Genomic DNA, 6209 nt, shown 5'->3' on the forward strand with positions numbered 1-6209 from the left:
TTTGGGGGTAGCCGTACGGGGGAGAGCGGCTGGAGGCGTGGAGAAGCCCTGTCGAAATCCTTCTTGTGAAACAGCCCACTGTGGAAGCTCAAGGGGGTCTCCGGGTCCAGGAGACAAGATGGGGGTCTCCGTTGGGGGGACCCCAGCTTGGGTTGCGCACCAGGTATCCAACCAGCTGGAAAGGGCCTGGATTGGTGGGTGAGATTATGCCCGGCTGCCATGTGTAAAAAACCTTTATTTGTTTGGACAGGGTTTTTTTTGTGTTTTTTAAAATATTTTTATATTGTTTTATTTGTTTTTATACTGTGTTGTGTTGTGTTATGTTTTGTTTTTTTATTTGCTATATCGTAAGCTTTATCGTAAGCTGCCCAGAGCCATGTAAAGGTGAGATGGGCAGCTATATAAATCAAATAAGTGAATGAAAGAATAAATCGGTGGGGCAGAAAAAGAGATTTGCTGACCTGGCAGTGGAATTTGCTCATCCCCTGCCCCTGGCTAACCCTAACCCTAACCCTAACCCTAACTGGTTGGGTTTCTTTGAAATTCCTTCCTTTCTTTTCACTTGCAATGCAGTGAGGAGTAGAGAAAGGCCAAGGACGCAGAACTTTATTAACTTGCATTATCTAGGGACCAGGCAAGACAAAAATAATGGGCTGCAGGATCATAAAGTTGGCCTCTTTTTTTCATCAACTTTATCATCAACTTTTCCAACATATAGGAACATTCTGATGATCCTTTCCAGTTTTCCAAGATCCTGTCACTACCTTTCTGTTTGCACCTAGCAAAATCTCCCCCATTTTTGCCCTAAGGCACTGTTTCTCTGTCTCAGCCACTTTAAGATAGGTGGACTTCAACTCCCAGAATTCCCCAGGCAGCATGGCTGGCAGGGGAATTCTGGGAGTTGAAGTCCACCCATCTTAGAGTTGCCCCTAAGGTGTCAAAAAAAGCTTAGTAAGACCATCTTAGGGTCTAATATAGTAGTCTGAATTATGATTTGTATTTCTCAATAAAAATGGTCTTTAAAAAAAACCCAGACCAAAACAATTGAACAACTTTACAGAAAGGTCCCATCCTTTTGATTTTCAAGGCAAGCTTTATTTTTACACTTTGATCTATTTCCCCCCTCCCTATCCTGCCAGAATTCCCTGCAGTTCCCCTCTACGGCTTTTCCCTACAAATCACAAATATGCCTTGGCGATTTCAGGGGTGTCTGCAGGCTGGGTCAAAAAAGTCAAGATGGCAGCCACGATGGTGCCTGCGACGCTCCTGTGTTTTTGATGGGATGGATTTCTGCCTACTCCAAGCAGGATGGAGGCCCCTTCAGCCCATTTGCAGATACAGGAGTATCTTCCACCGAACAGGCTTCTGGATCTCTCCCACAACCCATGCCTTGTTCCCTTTCTTCACCCCCCTAATGCAGCCTCCATGGTTGGATGGAGGCCCCCCTTCGTATCACTGGCCTTCGTCTGGATTTCTTAAGCCCAAATACCTGCATTCACGTTGGTGGCTGCATAAAACAGAAAGACTTTGTCTAATTTTGCCCGGGATCCAGAAGCGTGTTTGAGGACTCTGTTCACACAACCCCCAAGACTAGGCTAAAGAGGCGTGGAGCAGTTGCAGCATCAGGATGTGGTAGCAACCCAGCCATTGTCTTGGGAAGTTGCGTAGAGGTGCCATCTTGGGAAACCATCATAGGGTTTGTTTGTTTGCACTAGTCATGTTAGATAAACACAATCATTGTGGTTTATTCATCCTGGTTTACTACAAAAAGGAAATTAGGATTGCCTTTGAGTCAAGCTGAGCTGCTTGTGATTTCATGGACAGATCCATCTAGTTTTCTTGGCCATAGTCTAGACACACTTTTTCCTCTGGGACATCTTGTTTTTTTTTTCTTCCCAGTTTGGCCTACAGCCCTTGGATGACCTCATGGCCTCCCATCCAGGAACCATGTGTTCACCAACACACACACGTTCTCTGGCTTTGCACAATATACCAGACTATGAACTAAGCAAACAGACCGGGTTCATCCATCACACTAAGTCCCCAAAATGAAAAGGGTCACCACCCAGGTGGAGCGAGGGCTGCAGCAGCCAAGATCAGAAGCAAAGGCTAAGGCCAGGCAGGTCCATCGTGACAATCCACAGATGTCAACCTCTCCTGGGACCGGCTCTCAGTCTACAGACATCAAAAAGGGAGAAAGAGATGCAACGTATACAGCCTGGGGCTCATACATACGTGGCTGGGCCTTGCGGTGGCTGATTTTCAGCCCTAAGGCCTGCTTTTCTAACTGGTGGAATCAAATTAGCTTATCCAGGGCTGGGTCCTCGAACCTCTGCCTGCCGATGAGGCCAAGCCTGTCAGCTTAAAACTAGCCCACATGCAGCACGTTACATGAATGCAAGTGTTTGGCTTGTAACGGATGAGTGTGTGGCATGCATACCACTGGAGCGAGGACTGATGCAACTCTAACCTCCAAGGCACCTGGAGAGGAAACTGTTGGGGGTGCGGGTTGGATTTGGATGTCTTTCTCCCTCTGGGAAGGAATTGGGCAAGGCCCCACCACAGGCTTGCTCACAGTTGCCTGAATCAGCAGTTGTTTGAGGAACCTCTTCAGATATCTTCTTTCTTGGCTGGCCTGATCTAACCGTTAGGAAGCGCTTCCTCATCCAGCTTCAGGCCTGCGATCCTCACAGGGTGGAGGAACAGGATGTTTTCTACACCCCAGAAAGATCTCAATGTGCATCCTTCCAATATTTGGGGGGCTGAGTAGCAAGTTTGCCCTTGAGGAGGGTGCCAGGAGGGGCCCTTTCCAAAAAGAAAGTGAGGCCAAGACAACAGCCGATTTCATTTCATGATCAAAGCGCCATCCCCTTCCCTCCACGTTATCTATTCCCAAAGCAGATTTTGCATGGAATTGAGGCTCATTTAATGGACAGTTTCATAGGATTATTCTTAGAATTCTTCAGGTGACTAAAAGTGAAAATGATCAAATGTATTTTCACTTGCGGTCATCTTGAGAAGTCTGATTTTGAGGCGTTCCAGAGGCCAAACCCCAAACTTTCTGGGGCCACACGTCATCCTCAGCTATCTCATGGAGTTGAATACGTTTTAATTTAATTATATTCCTTATTCTGAAAAGATTTAGAACTGGAGGAAGGTGTCCTGTTTGGTTACGGCATCTTGTTTTCCACGAAGCAAGCCGCTGCATTAAGCAACAACGGGGTTTAACTCAGCCGGTCTTGTGAACGCAGCCACTATGGGTTGCCCACCAAGATTTCTACCTTGGTGTGAATGCAGCCAGTGAGAAAAGCTATCCAGACAGCCACCCTGGGGAGATTGTTTTTCTGGACAAGGTTCCAGGCAAATCTATTCCAGACTCCTTATGTACCAGCAGAAGGCAATGCTTGGAGTGAGGAGCAAAGGACCTGTGGAAGAACCTGCAGAAATCTTTCCTCAGTTCATGGGTCACTGTGATAAAACTCAACTCCGAATCTCGTTGGAAAATGCCCAGATCTTCAGTCATCATCCGCACGAGGCCTCGGTGCCAGGTCTGTACCCCGAAAATACTCCCACCCCATTTTTTCTTCTTTTGCCTGCAGCTCAGTTCCTGTCTCCCACCTGCAAAGAGGCCAATGGATTTTGGAGATGCCTCCCTCTAACAGCCAACTGCCCACACTCCATCTATCTTGGCCAGCTGGCCAACAGTGAGCATTTTCTCCAGAGGCAGCTAAATAAAGAAGGCCAGGTCTTCCTGCACAACCAAGCCTGGGAGAAGCTTGGAGGCCATGAAGATGTCCCTAGTGGAATAGAGGGATAGAGTTGGTGGCCATGAAGATATGCTATCTGGTCTCATGGAGCTCAGCCTGGACAATTGTCTTCTCTGGAATTCAGTTCTGTGTCAAAGAGGCATGGCCAGGTTCCGCGATCTGAAGTCCAGGAGACTGGAAGAGCAGAAAGCCAGAAGGACAGTGGTGTGCCTGCTGACCGCACACAAAAAGGAAGGGAGGGGGCTTCTAGTGCATGGTCGCAGCAGCCATCTTGACTTTTCTGGCGCACACCGCTGCCTTTTCCAGGTTTCAACTTAGTCTTCAGCCTAGGCTGGCTGGCGTAACTGGCACTGTGGGGGTAGACTCGAGCAATGGTTTATTTTTCCACAAGCAACCCCAAACCTCACTTCTCCAAAATCGTTACCTTGAAGATGCTTCCGAAGTGGACAAAAAAACATCTGAAAACGAAACCAGGTTCTGAAAAGTCCTGCGACTCCACCTCACCGATACCTCAGCCCAGAGAACCACCGTTTCTCAGCTTATCTCCTGCGGAGGAGGTGGACAGACCGTTGAGCGCTGCCTCTCGCAGGCTGGGGACAGGATGAAGGCAACACCTTGGGCGTAGCAGAAAGGGGAGTTTCCCTGGACATGTTTGTGCTGCGGTGAAAGGCAACGGGGAAAAGGCCCTTGGAGAAATGGGGCCCATTGTTAAAAAAAGAAGCTGAAGGCATGTGGACTTTGCATCCTTCTCAAAGAAGGAACTTATGGAGGAACCGACATCAGCAGTTCGAAGAAATCATTTGTGCTCCTACTTGCCAGGCTCCTGAGTTCCTCTTTCATTTAGGATGCGGTTCCATTTGTGATGAATGGGCATTACAAAAACGCCAGCCTCAAGCAAATATTTTCTACCATGTTTGCGACTTGATGGAGCCCAATGGACTCAGAAGCCCCTGCTAGCCACCACTGGTCTTTCAAGAGGGGCATTCAAGAGTCTTGTGGCATCTGAAAAGTCTAATAAAGATTTTACTGCCCAGATTCTCCTGGATCACCATTCACTTTGCCAATTGCATGGGTGGTCCTATAAGGGAAACATGATGGATTGGGGACGTTCCGGGATCAGTTCGGGCCCTATACATATGGCCCACTTAATTGGATCCGGGAATGGCATTGTCGGTTACCCAGTTCAATGACCCTCACAACCAGGGTTGTCTGGGGGGGAGTGTCCAAAAAAGTCAAGATGGTGGCCGCACCCGTATGATTGATGTCCTGCCCCATTTTGATATGTCACACAAAGGACATGAAAAAGGGGTGGGGCTTGATTCTGTAGGCATGGCTACCATATTGACCTTTTGGACCTCTCACCTCATGGATGCCTCTGCTCACAACTAATGGAGAGTTGGGGTGCAGCATATACATTTATCAAATAAATAAATAACCTGGGCAGATAATTCCCATGGAGAATGAGAACCTTTAAGGAGACAAAAGAAGATTCCTAGAGAGGTCCCATTCTCACGGAGCCTCTCTAGGCTGTTGCCTCAGTCTTGGGAATAAGGATAGTCAACTAATTGGCAGGATACAGGTACAGCTAGTTCAGTTAGCAATTAACCAGCCCTAGAGAACCCAGTTATCTGGAACAAGCCACGATGACTCGCAGGCATCCTGATATCACTGCATAAATGACACAAATGATGTGATTTGCACAGGACATCATTTGACGCTCTGCAGACATCCATGGCCCTAGGCAAGTCCAGGTACATTTGGGGGCAGCCTCCATTTTCTACAACTAGGGGCAATAGCAAAGGGGCCTGGGAAGACCCTGCTTCAAATCTACGCTCAGTCTTTGAAATTCCACAGTGAGTCATTCTTTAGCTAGTAACTCTTTCAATCAAACCAACATCACAAAGTAGTGGTTGTAGGAAAACCTGAAAGAAGGAGTGCTGTGGATGTTGCTTTCATTCATGCAAGAAAGGCAGGAGATACAGCGAGTGAAGAACTCAGCAGTGCCATGCGAGGTGTCCTATCAGGCATTCGAGATCTGGCCCTGCCAGGACATGGAATGAGATATAGGTAGTCCTCAGTTAACAACCATTTGTTTAGTGATGGTCCAGACTTACAACGGTGCAGAAAAAAACTGACTTAAGACCGGTCCTCATAGTTATGACCGTCGCAGTGTCCCCATGGTCATTTGATCATGATTTGGGTGCTTGGCAACAAGTTCGCATTTACGACCATCGCAGTGTCACATGCTCATGTGATCACCATTTTTGACCTTCCTGGCTGGCTTCTAGTAACCAAAAGCAAAGGGGAACCACGTGATTCGCTTAACAACCACTTAAAGCCTCCGGGGATTTGCTTAATGACTTCTGCAAAAAAGGTTGTAAAGTCGGGTTGGATTTGCTTAATGACCACTTCGCTTAGCAACCAAAATGCCAGTCTCAATTA

This window comes from Candoia aspera, chromosome 4 (genome assembly GCF_035149785.1).
Source record: "Candoia aspera isolate rCanAsp1 chromosome 4, rCanAsp1.hap2, whole genome shotgun sequence".
NCBI classification, from domain to species: domain Eukaryota; kingdom Metazoa; phylum Chordata; class Lepidosauria; order Squamata; family Boidae; genus Candoia; species Candoia aspera.